The sequence below is a fragment of the Larimichthys crocea genome, chromosome XIX (genome assembly GCF_000972845.2).
Source record: "Larimichthys crocea isolate SSNF chromosome XIX, L_crocea_2.0, whole genome shotgun sequence".
Lineage (NCBI taxonomy): Eukaryota > Metazoa > Chordata > Actinopteri > Sciaenidae > Larimichthys > Larimichthys crocea.
This window is the reverse complement of record NC_040029.1, coordinates 9,306,910-9,328,858: the sequence shown is the minus strand read 5'-3', so window position 1 is coordinate 9,328,858 and position 21,949 is coordinate 9,306,910. Positions and strand designations below refer to the sequence as shown.

Below are 21,949 nucleotides of genomic sequence, written 5' to 3'. Positions count from 1 at the left end.
TCCGTGACTAAAACAATCAAAGTCTTGGAGCCGTGTGTGTGTGTGTGTGTGAGGTGAGCATCGAAAAGAAGAAGTGAGAGTGTGTGTGTGTGTGTGAGAGTGTGTGTGGTTACTGAAAGTCATGTTTTAATCTGGATTTGAAGGGCAGGAATAACTCGGCCTGTGATTGAGAAGTGAAATGGGAAGCAGCTGATGATGAATAACTGTAACTGTAAATGACTTGAAGACTTCATGAGAAACTAAAAATCTGTTTTGGAGATAGAAGTTGGATCTTCTTCCTCTGTGAGAGGAACCAGGACGATCAGTGCCGGCTCACAGAAGTGAGAAGCGGATCTTTTACTTGTCGCTGCGCGCTCTGCGCGGAGAGCACCGCGGAGTCCAGAACACTTTTACGCACGGCGGTGACAGACTCAAACACGGAGAGAGGTTTGTCACAGTCCGACCTACGACAGCTGACACATTCCCGCCTTTAAAAAAGCAGTTTACTGTTTATTTAAAATCTGAAGTTTAGCTGGAGTGAAGGCGGAAAGACGCGTCAGGAAACATTTGGATTTAATCTCACACTTTTTAAAAAAATTGTCTTAATTAGAGGAGATAAATCCAAAAGCAGGCGCGTGAATCCATCCAGAAATATATTTTGAAAAGCAGATTGAGTCTCAGAGTTTTCCCAGAAATTCAACTAAAAGCGTCCGAGGATGAACCGAGTCCAGCAGCTAAACAGCGCTGAAGTTAAACCACACACACACTCACACACACACACAACATGTAAACCCACGAGCAGCGGTGATACTGCTCGTAAATAACCCGTGTGTGTACTCACTTTCTCCGTCGAGCCTTCCTCCAAGTCGCTCCGTCGAAGGAAAAAAGGGACCGGAGACAGATCCGCGCTCCGCCGTTAAGATCAATGCCGTAATTTACTACGGCGGAGTGGAGACGTATGCAGAGCGTGCGCGGGCGCGGGCGCGAGTGTCAGTGTGTGTGTGCGCGGTAAAGAGAGAGAGTGAGAGAGAGAGAGATCCACAGAAAGAGAGAGAGAGAGAGAGAGACTTGCTCTTGTGCGCCGCTCTCCTCCCGGGATGGGAAGTGTTTAGTATCGAGCGCACCCGGTCCGTCCGCCACTCTCGGCTCGGTCGCGAATCCCGTTTTTCTCCCTCTGAGCGACGGCAAGACTCTCAATAAGAAACAAGAAGAGACGCGCATGAAGGATACGTGAAGACGTTGCGTCACCGGCCCCGGAGTGAGGTAACGGCTCCACCTGACCAATAAGGAAGAGGAACCGAGGGGGACGGTGGATTTTTATTTATAAGGAGCGAGCACCGAGCGAACGGCGCGGGAGAGAGAGGGAGGAGAGAGGAGCGGAGGATGGAGCGGAGGGTAAACTGACAGGAGAAATAAATATCTCACTTCATCAGCTCAGGCGTGATTTATTTCACTTTAACACATTCAACACAATAAAATCTAAAAGTCACTTCTCTGTAATTTAATAAAGACTTTATTTATTTTCTCTTTAAAACTTTTAACTTAAATCCACTTCGCTCTGATTGCGTGTGCGTAATTGGAAACAAACCCGTGCGCATTTGGACAGATTGGACACTTAGAGATCGAGAGTGTTTTGCTCACGGACACTTCGGCAGAGGCACCGAGAAACGTAAATAAAACATTCAAACAACGTTAGAGCGGATTTAAAAAAGACAAACGAGGCTGAGGCCTTTTAGGAATAAAAGCAGATTTATTATTTTAATAACTCAGGCCTGATTTAAATAAACACACACAGGCTTTATTCCACAGCATGCTCCTGCAGGAGGTGCTGGGTTTAAATCCCGGAGGTGCTCAACAGATGAAGAAGAAATCAAAAATCAAAACACAGAAAATAATAATAATAATAATCATAAAATGTTTGTTGATGGAGGTTAAAGAGTAAAAAATCTGTGCGTCTTTGGATAAATTCAGTTTGTGGATAAACTTCTCATTTAAAAAAAACATGAAATATGTGAGAAAAGTTGATTTATATGAAGTATTTTTATTTATTTATATGAAGATTTATATGTATTATTTTTAAAAATCAGATTAAATTGAATTTCCGGCTCGTTTCAAGTGAATTAGTGCAGAGGTATGTGCGCGCGCTGCGTCTCTCTCTGGGCCACACGCGCCTCTGCTCCTACAAATACAATAAAATAAAATAAAAACTCCTCAAGTTTAATTCGTGTTGTTCATTTTCATCATTAATACTCGAACATTAAATATCAGCGGAGCCTCTCGGCGCAGCGCGCGGTGCCTCTCATCCAGCGTCGGTTACGCGCGGGAATAATCGGCGTTTACACGAAGTCACATTTCAAGGACCGCGCGGCTGTGTGCGTGCCGTTATATCTGTTTGTATATATGTATAAAAAAATCTGAATATTACAGTCCAATAAATACTCCTCCACCTTTACTCCTCCACCCCTCAGGGAGAGTTCCTGCGTGCACGCAGAGGCCTTGTTTGCTTTTTTTTTTTTAATGATCCCAGCCAATTATTTATCACAGACATGACTGCAAACTTAACAACACACTGTAAAAAATAAATAAATAAATAAAAAGCTGTGACCTATTTGAATGATGGCGCTCCGGGTGATGCCATTTTGTAGTTTGGGAACTCTCAGAGCCGCACAGCTGGAGGAGGAGGAAGTGTTGAAGAGAAGACAATAAAAAGTGCAACTCAAAAATAATATACATATATATTTATATATATGAGTGTCCTGACTGTGAGGCCAGAATAAGAGGAGGTGATGAGTGTGTGTGCATGTGGATTATCTCTGCAAAGAGGAGGAGGAGGAATTAAATTTAAAACACTAAGAAACACAGAGAATATAATATTCACCTCGTCGTCACTGACTGAGAATAGCTGCACTTGTTTTTGCAGAAAAATAATTGTATTAATGTTTAACGCGTTGACCTCCCTGTGTTTACTCGACTCATGTGGCGATGACCCCCAACCAGTGAGGCACACACACACACACACACACACTGGGAAGACGGTGTGAGAAACAGAAAGTGTGACATCGTCTGTGTGTGTGTGTGTGTCGGTCACAGTCAGTCACCCTGAACCGTCCCTACAGTTACTTTACAACCCAAACACCAGCAGAGAGGCTTTTCAATCGAGCACACACACACACACATTATAGGATTCAACCAAAGAGCCAAAGTGACACGGTCAGGCGGCACAAAGCTCTCCAACGTTCTGCTGAACTCTCGTCTATAGTGACTGATTTTATTTCCCACCAGAGAAAAGAGGAAATTACACCTGAGCTGGGTTTGAAATGGAGAGTATTATTCTCAACTATGTTTTCTTTTTAACGTGACATTTTTCAAGGAGTCAAGTGTCAGAACTGAATGAAGCAAAGAAAACGTTCACTGTATACTGGACACAGTTTTTTTTATGATTTATTCACGAGTGCAAACTTTTTCATTTTGAGTTTAAAGCTGCATCACGCCGCTTTTAAAACCCGATAAAGAGACGAGACAAAAGTTTCACATTTGCAAGAAAAACCTCGGACCTCTTTGTCGTTCAAAACAGGAACCGTTTTTTTATCTTACGAGTCTTAAACGGTTTTATTCCAGTTCCACTTTTCTGTTTCAACCAAAGACCCGAAGAAGACACGCAGGGAGCGTCCGTGACGTCAACTCGAGGATCGTTTTGGTACGGAGGAAATCTGGTGTTACAATCAAACCCCAGAGCAGTCAACACTCTTCTGTTCCCATCACACCTCTCCACTTCAAACTCAACAAGAAAAACACGTCATGTTTGGGGATTCTTCGATATATAAACAAAAATATTGCACCTTTAAATTAAAGCAGTTACATTTACAACATTTAATATGCAATGACACCAAAGATGTAAAATCAAAGTTAAATATTAGAACTCTTTTGGTTGGAGCTGACATCTCGTGTCCGTCAGTGAACGCGTCCCCTCTTCTTCCTCACGACGCCTCGACGGCATCGAAAGTTGATTTCGCTCCAAGGTTGGAGCTCACGCTGAGATGTGAGTAAAAAATGTGCCGCGGATCACGATGATGCCGAAAAAAGCCAGACAAAAAGGGAATAATGAAAATAGAAAGGCAGAGAGAGGGAGTAATGATAGGCCTGCCGCTGATGGAGGTCTGGAGGTAGAGACAGATGGAGGCAGAGGTTTCTCTCTCTTGTCTTCCCCCCCTCTCTCCCTCCACTCTCCACTCTCTTCCTCTCCGTCTCCCCCCTTTTCTCTCCCTCTCTTTCTCTTTTTTCGTCTACTCTCCATTAAGATGCCATTATTCAGGACATTAGCGAAGAAGAGCTAAAAGCTCTCACTGTCGAGGAGGGTCCCAGGGTCCTTTCTGAGAGCTGTGACGCAGACACACACACACACACACACACACACTTTGACTACAGAAGTACCATATAGTATAGGTGAAGAGGTAAGAGGTGGTGAAAGGTCTTATTGCAAACATTACCAGGTATCTCGGCCAAAAACATGGACATTAGCTGACACAAAGAAAAACGAACAGTGCTCGATAAAGTGACACACACCGGGCCGTCACCGCGCCCTCCTGGGTTTATTTATACTCTGTGAACTTTGATACACATCATCTCCGCTCTCCTTTCTCCCCGTGCTCTCGTAATATGCTGGAAACAGATGAGTTACGGTGAAACGATCCGGCCGTGTTGTTCAGACTCTGAAAGTTTATTCTCTTAAGTTGTGGACGTGTGAATGTCTCTAAAAAAAAACGAGGCTGAAAGTTTTCTTTAGAGCAGATGTGTCATTTTAAAAAAAGTGAATTTACGGACGCAGGTGAAATAATTCTGACTTGATAGATAGAAAACAAGGTCCTTGAAAGTCTTTGAAAGTCTTAATAAAAATGTCTCAGGCAGGGCCTCGTGTCTTTTTAGCCCAACAAATGGAAATATCAACAATCGACCTAGGAGAGCAGCTGGAAGCCGATCAGCGTGATTTAAAAAACATGTTTGCAACCGTGCAGATGATCTCATGATCTGATACGACGTCTAATTCACGACCAAAATATAACAGCAGCAGCAGCAGTGGAGGTGGAGGTGGTGGAGGTGGCACGTGCGTTAGGTTGAAGGAGGTGCAGCAGGAAGAGCTGGAGTCAGATTATTTGATTGAACCTGCGACCTTGCAGTCCTCCTAAAGTTTATCCCTGCCGTTAATTTCCAAACTCGCCTCTTTAACTTCTCCTAATTATTCCATTTCCTGCGCTCAGGGACTTCAGGGACTGAATTCATCGTCCTCCTTTTTTTTTTTTTTTTTTTTTTCCTTTTTCTCCTTTTTTATTTTTTTCTCCACAATTACCGTCGTACAAAAACCGTCGAAATTATTCATCTGTTCCCTTTTTTTTCAATTTGCCATTCTTTATTTTTAGTTCCTGTAATTCATGTGTGTTTTTCTTTCTTTTTATCAGTCCTATGGAGCTCTACACTGCTCATGTATTTATTCATGCTTTTCTGCCTCTGATGGGCGACATGGACGGAGCTGAATAGAGGCAGTGTGTATGTGTGTGTGTGTGTGTGTGTGTGTTTAGACCTCCTCCATTGTGCCGATTCTAAGAGAAGGTCTTAATCTAGCCACTGCCATTACCGCTGCTGAGACCTCCAGCCTCCATCCTCCCCTCTTGCCCTGATGTTGTGCCGAGCCACGAAGGCCCTTTAGTGGGGGCCGGCTGGCATCCAGATCAGGGTCTTGGGTCTGGGGCTTGGCCTGGATCCCTGGTCCTCATCCTCTAGCACCGACCCCACAATGAAGCCTCCGTCCTGGCCTGACTTGGCCCCTGAAGCCGCCTTCCTGGCTCGAGGCCTGGATGGATGGTGAGGGAGGGAAGAAAGCCTGTAGCTTGGATGTGCAGCGGAGTGAGGAGAGGTGAAGAGGCTAACAATGCTATCAGAGAGCTGGCGTCCGTCTCTGAAACACACACACACACACACACACACACACACACACACACACGCACGTACTGCTGTGTTTGTCTTTATTTATCACAGCTCTTCACACATAGACGACAACAAAGGAAGAAAGGCGGCAGCGGGATGGAGAGGATCAGAAACAAAAAGAGGAGAAAAGTGGCAGAGAAAAAGAGAAACGGAGCCGACGGTGCCGCTGTAAAAACAAACGCCGACGGCAAAGACGCGGACCGAGTTGAACAGATTGATAAAGAAAGTGGCGGAGATAGACGGGGACACAATGTGAATAAAAAGGCGGCGGTGTTTTCCACCAGTCTGTTGGCCGAAGCCTGCGTGACATTGTCAGGCCTCCCGGATCCCCATGGAAACCAAAAATCAACATGTTTGCTGGAAATGCTTTCATTAACGCCTCGAAGCCGAGCCAGAGAAAAACGACAGGGGAACGAAGAGAATCAAAAAAAATCCACAACACAAATAATGCAAACAAACAGAGGGCGGATGAAAAGAGCAAAAACAAACTTCTGTGGCGTTCTCTCTTTCTGCTCGCTGACCCGTGTCCGCGCTCTGCACACAATGTGACCGGCACACGTTTTCCAGTCGCCATCACTTTGGGGGATCAAACCATATTTGCACGGGGGTTTTATAATGATCGCCTTTGGCACATCGCAGGGAAAGTAGCTTAAACAAACAGCCTGAGTTTGTTGACTTGTTTTATTTAATAAAAATCACCTCTGAGCACATTTTTGTTTCTCTCATGGCGTCAATAAAATGAACGTTTCATATCATAATATCATAAATACAGCTCAGCAGTGTCCTCCTCCTCCTCCTCCTCCTCCCTTTACATGGAGTCTAATCAAGCAAGGAGAAAGTAGGACATCCATGTGTGTGTGTGTAACACACAGCCCGGCCATAACGACAATCAATTAAAGCTTCCTCTTCTCTTCTCCTTTAATTGAAATCGAATTACAGACTTTTACCTTCCCCCGTCGACCGAGCACGTAAGGAAACGCCTCGGGGGGCGGGGAGGCCGAGCTAAAGCCGAGCCGCGCTCCCATTTCCACCGACGAAGAAGAAGTTTAAGGTGGAAGCACGGAAAGTAATAAGGCCATTAGTGTATTAAACGCACACGAGACGAGGTAATTAAACGGTGAAGCTCAGTGTAGCTGAAGTAAACATGTCTAGAAGGAACGCGCTCAAGATCGTGACTCCAACCGTCAAATGATCGTCAGTGAAATGTTTCATTTTGTTTCAGTCACACTGTAAATATTGAGATATAATTCCTGTGATGTTAAAATAAATTACAGCTCATAATTAATGGACTGTCACCACAACATCAGGCATGGAAGATATTTACTGTCTACTCTCTGATGTATTTATAACACCTAGTCTGGGTTATTAAAAATGTTTCTTTCCAGATTCAGCTGATGATTGATCAGTTGATCGATTCTCAAAGCTGTGGATGTAACGCAGACCTTTCAGGTCATGTTGTAATCACTGAGTCAGGGTGGGCTGCCGATTTGACGTTTAGTGACTCAGCATTACCATTTATCACTCTGTACCAGGTGTTAGATTCACACTCTGTCAGCAGTTAATCTAAGTTTAGATACGTCTTGTTTTAGTTGTCGCTAAATTAACATTTGATCCTGCTGATGTTTCTCATGACTCACAAAGTACTGATCTTTAATAGAAAAGGTTTCAGACTTAAACACGAGGCCGCTCGCTGATTTGTCTGTCCTGGTTTCACCCGGGCGAAGCTTTTCATTTCACCGAGGTTCCAACATCAGAAAGCACAGATGAAGGTGAACGGGTAGGAAGGAGGCAGAGTGGATGGATCGATTGATAGATGGTGTAGGACACTAAAGATGTAGGTGGAGGTAAAGAACAAGGCAGTGCCAAGCTGTGATTTCCCGTCAGGAGAACAAAGCCACTCGTTTATCGCCCATTTTTCATCTCTCCATCTCTTTTATTTTTTTGTCTTTCTACGTCCAAGAGAGCTCCCTCCCTCTTTTTTTCCCCTCTGACGCACCCCCACCCTCACAACCTCGCACCTCCCCTACCGCTTCACGCGCAGGACGAGTGCAGCAGTCAGTCGTCAACTTTTTTCCCTCCCTTGTTAGAAACTTTGAAGTTTCATGAGCAGCCGCCCTGCTGCCCGGACCTCAGTCCAGCCCTCTCCCCGGTGCGGGTCAAGAGGCGGTGTGCTGACTCCGCCACCTGCTGTCTGATCGCACGTAAACAAACCCAACACTTATTTCCTCCTGAGCCGTACCCCGCAATCACAGCACCGGTAAAACCTCACACTCCATTTACCTTCAGCGCAGGTGACTGCCTGGGCACCGCGTGTGTGTGTGTGTGAGTGTGTGTTACAGTTGGAGGACTTTGAAGGAAGCAGTACACCCGACTGTGGGGTTATTTATCACCCTCTTTGGTGTGAGAGAAGCAGTCTGTCCCGCACAGAGTCCGACACCGTTAGATCCAGACCTCAGCGCCCAACATCAGCGAACGGAGGCGAATCCTCCAAAATATCTCAGCGAGGCTTCCCAGACGTGTCTCAGGCGTCCACATACTTTTGTCCATCAGGATCCAGATATGAGGAGAGACGGCGGCGCTGTGTTACGGCGTCATCGCTCAGATGGCCTGACCCGCCGCTCACCCCTCCATCTTGTTTGTGTACTGGTTTATTTGTTGGAAACAACAACAACAACAACAGCGACCAGCCTCTGTAATTATTCCTTAGTGCTGCTTCACTCACTGTAATTATACACCCATACGCTGTGTGTGTGTGTGTGTCGGGCATGTACACGTGTGTGACGGTGTCGAATACGTGTGTGTGTGTGTGTGTGTGTGTGTGTGTTAGATGAAGAGAGAGGGGAGGTGGGATGAAGGGACAACAAGCTGAGGTCTTTGTTGCTAAATGACAGTGATTCACCATCAGGCCACCCATTTAGTTTAAGTGTGCTGCTCATTTCTGTGTGTGTGTGTGTGTGTGTGTGTGTGTAGATGAGAGGATGTAACAGACACAGAGGAAGAGAGGAAGCAGGACAATGTGATGGAAAAGTGTGCACACACACTCTCAGTGTCATCAAGAACTGGCAGTACACCAAACTCTGTCTGTGTGTGTGTTAATGTGTGTGTGTGTGTGTGTAGAAGCATCTGTGTGTGTGTGTGTGTGTCCTCTGAAAGTGATGGTTAGCCCGCGCCCTCTCCTCGTCGCTCCTCTCAGGCGCAAACGTTTGAATTTTTGTCAGTCTGCCGTGTAAAGCTCTCTCTCGTCGACCTCTGAAATGTTTTTCTGTAATTTCACTTGAATTGAAGGTTTTTTATTTTATTTCGTCCTTTTTTAAAAGAGCCGCCGAGTAAAAACAACTTTTCTCACAGCTCATTTAAAATCACTCGGCGGGGGGAGTCGGAGCGGCGATTATATCGAGCACCTGACTCAAACATCTTATTTAGATTTACTCGGCTCGGAGTGTGCTCATGTTTGTGAAACACAGACGGTGATTACAGTTCTGTCTGTTGATTGTTTTAGATTACAAAATGTCAGCGATCATAAACAGGTGAGTTCAGGAGTACTGAAAACAAAACACTCATTTCTCTTTTCAGGCGTAAGCTAAGGGATAGTACAAAGTCAAACAAAGTCTGCTCTCATCGGGGTTATGAATGAATTTGTCTTTTTGAATCCGCAAAGAAGCGTTTCTGCATTTTAAATACTTCCAGCATTGTTCCACACCAAACATCCAGTGTAGGCGGTGCTGGACTTAACACGTCCAACTTCATTGGTGTCTGAGCTTTGAATACAGAACGAAACTCAGGACGAAGCACGAAACAAAGAACTAAGAAACGCCTTCACGAACAGATCGAGAGAGGACGTAAACAACAAGGCAGGAAGTAGAAATATAAGATTCAGAGAGGGGAGAACTTCAAAATAAAACTGTCGCATGACGGCTAAGAAAGTGTCTTTCCTGTCAGGTGTTTTCCAGGAAATCGAGGGCTCATTTTTAAAGTCTGCAGGAGTCGATGTTCGTTGTGATGATTATTATTAAACGGCAGCAGGTCAGTTCCTCTCAAGGTGACAGAGTTTCAAATCTTCATCATCGTGTGAGAATTTGAGTTCAGAGTTAAGAAAATCAACAAAGTGTCGCTCGAGTTCTTTCTCCTCTCTCCTCAGGTAAATCCTGCCGAGGCGTTTCCTCGCCCCCTGCAGCTGAAGTCTTATCCATTATTAATGTCTGAACACGGTCTCTAAGGGTCCGTCATCCATTATTCATGACCGACACTTTCTCCCCGTCTCTCCCAGGATCTCCTTCTGTCTCCCCCCTCGTCCTTCGATCCGTCTGTCCCGCCTTCCGACCGATCGGCCATCTGAAGAAAAGCTAATAACAGGTGTGTGCTCCTCCTCCTCCGTCCTCCTCCTCCTCCTCCTCCTGCTCCTCCTCTTTCTTCTGTCGTCCCGTCTTCAGTCTGTGATTTCTTCCGGGTCACCGGGGGTTTTCACAGAGTGTTAAGCACGCTAAATGTGTGTGTGCCACCTGGGAAAGGTGGCAACCTGCTAAACACGTGTGTGTTTGTATTAATGATGCATGAAGGCTTCCTCGTCTTACTCCTTGAGACAATTAACTGGCACACACACACACACACGCACACACACACACACACACACACACACACACACACACACACACACACACACACACACACACACACGTCTGTGTGAGACTTGAAGAACTGCTTTTGATCGATCAGACCGAAGTGTCGCACGTATCATTGAACACTGATTGTTTTCATAATTATATGTGATGTAATAAACCTCAAATCGACGTGAAGTTCGAGTCTATCAAGTCTTCCGACGTCAGCGCGATCTGCTGCACGTAACGACACGCACACACACACACGCACACACCTTCATGTCAAACTCATCAGCTCGCTGCAGCTGTGGAGCCTGATCACCGCTTGACACAGTCGAATGAAATGTCGCACATGAAAACGACGTTAATCAAAGTGAACCTGCTGGAAAATGTTAAGAAGACATATAGAGGATGTTTATGAGTGTGTGTGTGTGTGTGTGTGTGTGTGTGTGTGACAGGAACAGACGGTGCTGTGGCCTTTTGCTGGCACGTGAGTGTACTCAGGTGCAAGGATGTGTGTGTGTGTGTGTGTGCGGTGACAGTTATTCTTTCCTCAGGTGCATCGAGGAGGGTGTTGTCTTTTGGCAGGAGGTGTTTTTGTGTGTGTGTGTGTGTGTGTGTGTGTGTGTGTAATTATTGTTGTAGGACAACTCTTGCCAGCAACAGAAGAATCAGACATTCATCTCGGGAGCGAGGTCGTCACAATAGCAGAATTTTAAACTTTGATAAAACTCGACACCTCTTTTGAAACCACGGCGACAAGAGAGGAGTTTCAGATGTTGGTGTGTTTCATATTTATTGGACTACACACACACACACAGCCGGTACATGCACTGTATATACAGGAGTGACCTGCCTCCCACTCCACAATCATCCAATCAGAACACGTCATCCCAATCCCAATCGCAGCATCCACCGATATCGACGTGTATATATCTGTGGTGCCAAACTCTGACGGTGAAACATTTCAGTCATGAGTTGTCTGAGCTCACGTTTTGGAGGTGAGCGGTGTGACGTCTTCAACATAAAACCCGATCACGGACGATACAGGAGGTGGAGATCGAGGTCGAGATGGTTCCCTTGTTATTGTATATTGCAGATGACGTACTGATCGTAGTATCGTGGAAAAAGTATTGAAGTATCGATGCACAGCTGTGGCATCAGTATCTTTAAACTCGTTAAATAAGCTCTGTGTCTTTACTCTAACACTGAGATCGATGATGTTTGCCCAGTGTTTGCTCCTCCAGTGGGATGAGAGGCATCCCAAGATATGTACCGAAAGAGAGTCTAGACCAGTTTTTTAACGGAGCTATGGCAGACGTCTGAAACACGTGACACACACAGAAAAATGGCCCTGAGAGCTTTTTTTTATTAAAAACACACGCAAAAGACACTAAAAGAAAATGAAAAAATCTCTCTCTTCATTTGCGTTTGTGTCTCTTTGGTGTCTTTTCTTGAGTCGCAGTGTGTGGAGCTCTCAGGGACGCCGTCGTCGGCCTCGTTTTTTGTCGAGAGGTTCAAGTCTGCCGGATTTAAAACGTTATTAAACATATTTAACAGGCTGCTCAGAACTGGCTCTGCAGCTCTGATCTCTGTCACTAATTTACCTCAAACGTGGAACATAAGAACGCTGAAGACAACCTACACCTGCAAGACTGTTTGGTCGCCGGGATAAACTTTGATTATCGGAGTGAAGATCTCTCATTTCTTAACAGGTTCTTGTAATTAAACGCCGTTCTTGAGTTTTTAATTAGAGCTCAGTCTACTTTTATGTTCCTCTGAACTTCATAAATGCCACGTATTCAACAAATAACAATTAGGTTTAATTAAGATGATTAAAAACTGCTGTCTAATCCGTCTACACGCCGCGTTCATATCTTGTGTGTGTGTGTGTCTCCTCTTCACGCTTGACAAATCAAGAAGATCACTGTATAATGACTGCATAACGAGCGCGTCCTTAAGATGCGCCGCACACACACTGATACATATTCACAAACAAACATGTCCTTAAGACAGACAAAGCTTATCAATAGCTCTTAATTAAATTGTTGCGCGTATTAATGAAACACTTGCTGTTTACGGCGCTCTCTAAGTGCGCGCGCGTGTTCTCCGCTTGTTTGTTAGCTCTAATGAAAAGATTTCACCTTGCAGCAGCGTCGGCTGTGTGCAAGTACGTGTGTGCTGCTTGTACATACAGTATTTAGTTCAGTGTTTGTTACCTCAAAGTAAATGACAAACGATGGACAAAGATGATGTGATGGAGAAAGCGAGAGATACATTTTAAATGGTTGTTTGACCTACGTTACAAAAAGGAAACTCTTCTGGTCGCATCCGTGACGTCACCCACAGGTTTCTGAAGAGCGGTTGTGCAAGCTCAGTGTTGTGGCTCTGGTTGCCGGTAGGGCTGCCACGATTAGTCGATTAGTCACGATTATGACAACTAATTTAGTAGTCGACGAATCGTTTTTTTTGTTTTTTTTTTACTTTGCTTTTCTCTCGAAACTGCGGCTGCAGCTTCCACTGCCACGTCTGCCTTTCTGTCACACACACACACACACACACACACACACACACACACACACACACACACACACACAACCCTACGCACATGTGCAGTAGTGGTAATCGGCGTCAGGCCTGACTGTACCGAAAATGATACCATAACACAGACCCTTCAGGAATTCATGATGTTGCGGTTTGCAACTTCAACGCAACTTCAGTGAATCCCCGTGAATTCAGGGCGGTGTTGCAATTTTAAGCAATCACCGCGATTTTTCCGCAACTTCCGCGCAGTCTGCCCGGGGGATTCAACTTGGAGGGTCAGGGAGGGCCGCACGGTGCGGGAGGATCCTCTCGTGGGCCAGCCAGCGCCGGGGAGAGGGCTCTGGGTCGGCTTAGAAAGGCTCGAGGGCGAAGGTGGCTCCCGGCTCCCGCCCGCCCGGACCTCACCGTTTCCCGGGGCCGTGGACTCTCATTAAAGGGTTAATGAGCTATCATCTTAATTGTTTTTATTTTCAGTCGAAAAAATAATCGGTGATTAGTCGACTATCAAAATAATCGTTTGTGGCAGCTCTAGTTGCCGACAAAGACGTGGATCATCGTTGGACTTCTACCATCTACCGTAATGTGTGGCGTCCCCCAGGGTTCAATCCTGGGGCCTCTGTTATTTAACTATGACACACTCTCTTTTGAGGCTGTAAACATGTTTATTTCTGCTGTGAAACATGGGGACTTATGGAGACTGACTCACTTCTGGAGCCAGCCTCAAGTGGACGTTAGAGGAACTGCAGTTTTTGTCTTCACTTCACTGAGGTTACTGCTAAAATCACCTGAAACGTTGCTCTGTTACTCAGGAAATGAGCTGTTATTAATTTCTAATCAAGTCATGCAGCCGAGCAGAGTTGATTTCAGGACGCAGAGAGTTTAAAGATGATCGAATTCAAAGCACATCTTCATTAGAATAAACCTCGTTAATTTACATTATCTCAGCATGTTACTGTTAACTCGTAATGGTGGAGACTCTACTTGAGCTCCCAGCTTCAAGTCTTCCCACCTGCTCCACGCACGGCTCTTCAACACAACGCTTCACTTGAGTTCGTCTCCATATGCCGGTTTATAATTCATCCTCCACACACTCACACACACACAAACATCTTTTCTTTTGTTTCCACCGCCTTTATTCCTTGTTTCATTTTCACTTCTTGTCTTCCTCCGTCCTTCATGTGGATTCTTTTCACCACCAGGTGCAGCTCTCTCTCTCTATCTCCCTCTCTCTCTCTCTTGTCGAGAGTAAAATCTACTGAGAAACGCACACCGAGACACAGACACCCAAAATGAAATCAAGCAGAGCTTCCCTCCTGGGTCCATGTCCCACTTCCTCGCCAGGCAGTTACATGGCCATACTGCCGCCGTGCGACTGACGGACTTCTGGCACAGAGCGGCAGAGCGGCGGACACAAAATCCCTCTCAAGGAGCAGATGCTTGCTTCCTCTTGACATATGCCCCCGAGATGGAGTGGGGTGGAATTGGAGGGGATATTAGAGGGAGGGAGAAGGAGGGTGTTAATCTGGAGGAGCATACGATAAGAGAAGTGGAAGGAGAAAGAAACATTTGATCTTAATTTTAAAGTACTCTGATTCTGGGTCCGATGTTACTGGCCGTCATGTTGAAGCCCGTTCGAGGATTCAAAGAAGAGCTTTGACTTTCTAATAAAGTAGAGCCAGCAGGGCACGGGGCCAATGTCAGACAGTTTAAAAACAGAGAGAGCAGAAGAGAGCCAGAGAGGAAAGTGAGCTCCTTCTCGGCTAAACATGAACAGATGGCGCCGGGTAGTGAAAGTGGAGATATGAACGGATGAGACAGGATGAAGCTCAGAGAGAGAGAGAGAGAGAGAGAAAGGGATGAGGGCATCGCCACATTTGTGTGTGTGAATCATTTCTGCTCTTGACAGGTGACCAAGCTGCATTCAGAAATTATATTTCTTTGTTCAATCGAAGCTATAGAAAGTCGGGTCACTCCTGGATTCTGCTGCATGAAAGGTATTTCGTGAGGAAACGGACAACAAAGATGTATATCAGTCGTCACGTTTGAGGGTCGTGACCTGCATTCAGAGCCGGGATGATTCATTAGCGGCTCTTTTCAAAGACTTGACTAAGAAAGAGGATGAAGAAATATTCACATATGTTTGATCTCAAAGATCGGGTCAGTTCGTAATAAAATAGTCATAATTTTTATTTATTTGTGCTCACAAAATCAAACAAGACATCCTCGGTGAGTTTCTTGAATACCGTGTGACAAAGTGTGCGTACTGCATGTGTGCTGACCTTGACGTGTGGCTCGGCGTCCTCACCAGCTAACTGTGAAACACACACACCGACGGTGGCCATGAGCACCTGCAGCACTGCCAATACCTGAACACACACACACACACACACAGCAGCATACAGGCATTGATAGATCATACACACACACAGTATGCACTCCTGCGTGATGCATCTTATGTTTGTCGTTCAATCAGAGAGGAGCATACAGTAAACATGTTTATGAGCAGCCGCGGTCAAGATCGAGCTCTGAGTGTGTAGGTTTCTGCTTCCTTTGTGTACGTATCTGTACTGTACCTGCAGCTTGCAGTGTAAAAGACCTCACTGTTTTAAGTTTAGACCAATTTTATGTGAAAACTACCCCCCAAAAAATACAATTTTACCTGAATTTTATCATTATTTTTACATATTTGCTGCTGCAAACGCCTCCCGTGCTCATAAATAATTATAATAACAGCAAAAAGAAAATGCAAATAGGCAGCTGATTAATGCGCCACAGCCTCGTAGTTATTAAAAACAGCAAACGTTGAATCTGCAGCGTCTTAGACGGCAAATGGTATTTTGATTTTTACCTTTCGCGCCATTGTTTTGCCTTTTATTAGATTTCCATCTGTTTATTTAACATGAACGCTGATAAATTTATGTTTTTATGACAAAAAGCAAAAATCTAACGAGCCCTAAGCGTATTGAAACGACACACACGCTGCCGCACACCGACACACACGCCGCATTGCGCCTTTTAAGACCTCTTCGCTCTGCAATTTAGCGCAAGAATAAACAACAGCGGCAGGGGTGGGGGGGAAGAAAAGAGTAAATGTGTCATTAATAAAAAAGAAAGAAGAGCTAATTGTGTTGCATGCTCTGGAAAAATCAAAAATCCATTAGAGGGCGGGCGAAAGGACCGAGCATGGCTTTTTGAGCCACAGATGATGTCTCACAAAAGAAGAAAACCAAGAGCGCTTTTACCTTTAATTTGTCCCTATATCCCCGATTTAAGATGCTCTTCATGTGTGTGTGTGTGTTATTGTTGTTCTCTGCTTAATGCACGCCAATGAGTCACGCAAGAGGCAACTTTATCTAATCTCCATAAATGGCCGCACAGTTCAGGAAGGTCACACACACACACACACTCAGGAGAGGAAGCAAAAGGAGACGGTAATTGAGAGAAATTAGAAGAAATGATGGAAGGGGACCGGTCCAAGTAAAAAGGAACGAGACGGAGCAGAGTGGACTCTGAGGGTGAAACAATTAGCTCTGTCATTTAATGTCTGCTCTGCTTTACCAGCTCAGAAAAGGTCAGAGCGCTCCTGCACAGGAGAAATCATCCTCGCACGGGGTCCAGCGAGGGACAAATGAGTCGTATGAGCAGAGAGCGGATCTTCTTTCCTAATCATGACACTTCCATCTCATAATCATGACTCGGCGTCTTCTAATTACGAGAAAAGGATCTTTCGATAATCAGCATTAAGTGCTGAGTCAACACACTGCCTGTGACCCGGACACGGGAGAGGAGGAGGAGGAGGAGGAGGAGGAGGAGGAACTTCAAGTGTTGACACTTTAATTACAGCGTACATCGATGTCCAACACCTGATATCGAGGCCAGTGTTAGTTTAGTTCAGTAGAAACATTCAAATTTATTTGCACTCATTAAAACATTTTTATATTCCATATTTTGTAAATCTGACACACTGCTCCTTTAACTTGTGACGACCGTGACATGAAGTCATTTGTCGTGATGTAGAGTTGGACGTACCGAACTCTGTGTTAGTTTGTTGACTTTTAACATCATGTGTCGGCCTCTGTCAAGCTGGGTGAAGTTATGCTGAGGCAGCAGAAGTCCAGTACTTGTACTTTACTTGAGTACTTCTAAATATTCTCTTTCCTTTTATCTGGAGTTACTAGTTAATATTCAGTATAGATTTATTAATGATCAAACCAGTCGATCTGAACGGTTTCAGTTTGTCTCGTTGTTGCTCCTCGTCATGTTTCACCGCAGAGCAGCGTCGCCTCGAGTAGTCGAGTAGTTTTACACTGTTGTATTTGTACTTGGACTCCAGGTGATGATCTGAATACGTCTTCCACCAACAGGTGCAACAACAGTAACATCAGAACAGCGCTCAGTTTGTCCGTGCTCACAGACGTGACTACAGTAAATCAACATTTACTGAATGTTGATTTTCAGGGAATCCCCTTTATACTTAAATAGATTATTATTTTACTCACTGTCTTTCTAGTGTGTGTGTGTGTGTGTGTGTGTGTGTGTGTGTGAGAGTGTGGGCTCCCTCCCTCTCATCAGCCTCCTTTTTTTTATACTTTGTTTTTGATCCCTGCATGAAACCTGGTTAGAGGGGTCTCAGGGGTGGGTCATTACTTTATATATCTGTGTGTGTGTGTGTGTGTGTGTGTGTGTGTGATGCTGGCATTACCCGTCGTCTCTTTGAGGCCATCTGGAGTCGGCACATGTGGGAGAGCCTCGTTTGTAGCTCTGGATGTGGACGTGTCGCCGCGTGTCACTTTGACATGCCAACACATTTGTCGTAGATGCACATGCACAGTCGCACTCACACACACACATACATGAAGCATTTTAGCAGAGTGTGTGTGTGTGTGTGTGTGTGTGAATCCTCTTCACCAGTAGTACATGTGTATTCAGTCAAAAACTGCAGTTACTTATAGATACTGCTAAAATGACAATAACCAATAATGTTCCCGCGTTGGTCCAAATAAAAGACAATAATCTGGTGAAGCTCGTCTTATATTCTACGACAGACAATTAAGTAAAGTTTAATTTAACTCTATCACAAATGTGCCTTTTTAAATTTGTCTTAAGTCCATTAGTGAGTCACTTTATGAAATCAGAAGGCCACAGAGGAAATGTGAGACTTTAATGGAAGTAAGTATTTTCTTTTCTTTTAGGATGTGGACTCGAGGCAAACTTTTCTATTTGGATAATCAGGGTCGTGTTGTATTCATGAACGAACACCGGCTCATTGTTTGAGAGTCCTGCAGCTCCACACCACAGAGACACTCTGTTAAAACCTTTCACAATTAAACAAAATGTTTTCCCGACTTGCTTAAGCAGAAGAGCAGGGACCCGTGTTGTAGTTAGTCAGAGCGCTGTGGACAGAACGAGGAGGGCGACACAGCATGGTCGGAGGTTTATTTAGGTGTGAGCGTGGCTGCCAAACGGGGTGAATAATAGATGTGAGGGAACGGAGGATAAAAAGTGGAGAGGAGGAAGGGAGGCATGGATGGATGACAGGGATGAAAACGCGCCCCCCCTCCACTCGTTCTCTCTCACCACTCAGCTCTCCATTTATCAAATTTTCCTTGTGATTAAGGATTTACATCGAACAGCTTCATTAACTCACGACAAGTTGCCAAGAACTTTGTTTATTTCACGTTTTCAGGCTGCTGAAGCACTCCCTGAGTATCGAACTGCTCAAGGTAACACGTCGTACACGTTGTCATAGTTGATTTGCAAACTGCAGCCGACGTTTAACAAAGGCCCTTTTTATTAGAACCACACAGGAACTTGTGTGTCATTGTACAAAGCTTTATTTACATTTATGGTGACAACAAGTAGAATTTTTAATGTTTGCATGTTGTTCCTGCTCTGCACGGCCCTGAGTGTACTCTGTGGTTCAGTCCTCACTCGGTTGACTCCGTATTTTGGATTTCGGGATACAAAAAGGTGTCCGGGGAAGTCTCTACCATGCAAACATTCATACAGAAACACAACCTTCTAACTGTGATCAAGAGAACAATGTTCTGCCCTGCGCAGCGATCACTCTCCCTCTTTCACCTTTTCTCTACAGGTCTTTTATCTTTCGCTTTCATCCCTCGCTCAATCCCATCAGGCCCGGGACCTGAGCAGCTGAGCTCTGCTTCCACAATAATTTGCATTCATGCTTGCACACATGACCACACACACTCAACACTTTATACATTGGCTCTGATTAATTTTCTTCCCTTATTTCTTTGAATCAAGATCCTTAAGAGTGCATACAAATGCTGACCTTGAGACACAGAAGACTAGACACTTGAACTCCGACTGAAGAGACGCGCATCCTCCGAGTGGGGGAACCTTGTGGAGAAGCGACAGCATACTTTTCTAAGAGATGGGAGGCAGGCACTTGAGGGAAAATTAAATCTCTCCAAGGATGCTGTCGGGGCATTGAGAGATTCTCGTTTTGTGTCTAAATACATGTACGCTGATCCGGCTTGGTTCTTTCGTTTTCTATGCGTTTTTCTTTATGGTCAGTTCATTTATTACAGCTTTTTTTTTTCCTTTTGTGAGCTTTATTGTATAGAGACAGCTAAAGAGTGACGGGAAAGAGCCACAGGTCGGATTCGACCCGCGACTGAGCTAAACAAATAAACAACGCCGCATTTATTACGGCTTTAAATGCCGTTAGCAGACGACTGTCGCCTACGGCTGCACACGGTAGATTTAAATATTTGTTTTTTTCTTTAATGCATGAAGAGATGAAGAGGTTTCTCAATCAAACTTATAAAAAAAATAATTGAAATCTCTTTGGTCCAAAGTCAGAAGAAAGTTCCATCAGTGCTGCGGCTCTTCCTGCAAGTTTTTTATTTTTCCAATGATTCTCCAATTGTAACTGTCTAGGTCATTACCTTGTCTTTTATGCCTTTTGAAATAATTTCTCATAATGCGAACTCTTTTTTTTTTTTTTTTTTTTTATCCAGCCATGAATTGTGAGCAGGCTTATTTTTCTCCTAAATTGATTGAGCTTGTAAAGAAGGTGTATGGCTGTTTTGAAAACCAAATTTTCGAATTGGTTCATTTTTGTTGCTCATAAGGACCAGAACAAATTTAAACCGTTGTTAGCTTCGTTTGTAAAGAGCGAGTTTAACCTGTGACGAACCTAAACTAATCAGAAATAATGAGCTGCATGGGTTGTCCCCTGTACCAGCATGTCAACTTTTAATACAGTGAATCACATCACAGATTGAAGCCACCACAAAGAACTTTCATCCGCTGCTGTTTTGTCTGTTTTTGAGGGAATATGATCTGATCTAATTAGGTGGCAAACATTAAGAATAACCATAGAAAAGTAGGTCTTATATATATATAAAACACATAGTAGCTGTTGGTTAAACATATATATATTTATTTTGTTTAACCGACAGCTACTACAGCCCATTTTCTTAAAAATAAACAAATGTGTCCTGATTGGTACGATTAAATTATTACTGTCGCCAGTTTGCATTCAAAATATATAATCACACCTGCAAATGTCACTTTGGGTTTATTTAGATGCTGGTGTTGTCTCTTTGGCGTTGCAAACACTGTCACATGTCGGCTACAGTGTCTTTGCTTACTCCCCTGCTGGTGCTCAGCCTGCAAGCTGCCTTCAGATATCAACACAGTTGGCTGAGAAGACGAAGAAGCATTTCTCATATTTTTTTTTCTTTTTATTTAAAAGAAATACTATTAATAATACATTTAAAAAAAGACATTTACTTAATTTTTTTAACTGAATTACAGTTTTGTGTGCGTTCCAAATAAGCTTTTTTCAGCGTGACCCTAAATTTACAAAAGCAGGAATTAGTCTCAGGAGTAAAAGTTTGTTATTGTTATATCTTTAGAAAGTTATATTTGTTAAGATACTGTTTCCAAAGTAGTCTAAAGTCACTGCCCTATTACCTGTGTGGCTAAATCTGGTTGATCCTTCATGACTTTACCCGCGTTTACCTTCTTCTGTCTTATAACCCAGTGCAGTGCAGCAAAAACCAAAGTGAACATACACTGGTGCTATGTCAGTTTGAAAACCTGACGCCAGTCACACAGATAAAGTAATTCTCCGTAACAACTCCCGTCTCTTGACATTTCTGCCATCTGAGCTAAAAAGTGTGAATATAATATGTCGGATTAAGAGATTTTTTCACATTGTTTGTTTGCATTAAACAAAGCCGACGTGTTCCACCACTGCCCTTCTGACTTCACATTGTAAATTTGAATAAAAGTTGAATATTAGTCACACCGTATCTATACAGACAGACATTTATTTTGAAGGATTTCCCTGCAGCGAGAGATTTAAAGGGATTCTGCTGCTCGCTTTAGCTTTTATTATAAGTCCTTTTCCTATTACTTCTCTCAGCTGAATAAAGAGCGCGACGGCACTGACCTGAATTCTCCCGACTAGAATGAAGCTTATTTCATCGCCATGGTCAATCATGTCGGTTGCATATTATATGCTGATGTGCCTGTGGTGGCTTCGGTATAATGTTGGAGGGCTTGATGTGGCAGATTTCTGCAACTTTCACCAAACGTAGAAGTTAAGCGGATACTTGAAGCCTAAAATGTTCTGGTTTTTACCAAAAGCCTTTACAGCCTTCGTGTTAACGCCACTCTACAATTTCAGGTCACAACCCTTTCTGCGTCTTCTATTTTGATTTTTAATAATGGCTTCCAGTGTTGGTTTGGCTTTTTGTTCAGCGTTGAATTGTAAGTAGGAACTTGTAGAAAAAGTCAAGGTTTTTTCACCAGTTTTGAAAGGCTGGGGAAGCAGACTGAGGCAAAGACAATTGATTGAGACTGACACACACACA

General features: G+C 44.1%; 2 protein-coding genes across 2 annotated transcripts in view; one reads left to right on the top strand and one right to left on the bottom strand.

Moving 5' to 3' along the window:
- prox1a (prospero homeobox 1a) overlaps positions 1-1,588 on the bottom strand; it is a 30,045-nt gene extending 28,457 nt beyond the window's left edge. The window contains exon 1 of the mRNA XM_019273217.2: positions 821-1,588. The gene's annotated coding sequence lies outside the window, so the exon portion shown is untranslated. The remainder of the gene's footprint in view (positions 1-820) is intronic.
- Positions 1-21,949, top strand: part of ect2l (epithelial cell transforming 2 like) — a 194,377-nt gene that overhangs the window by 27,438 nt on the left and 144,990 nt on the right. Inside the window, exon 3 of the mRNA XM_027291856.1 lies at positions 10,226-10,311. The gene's annotated coding sequence lies outside the window, so the exon portion shown is untranslated. The remainder of the gene's footprint in view (positions 1-10,225; positions 10,312-21,949) is intronic.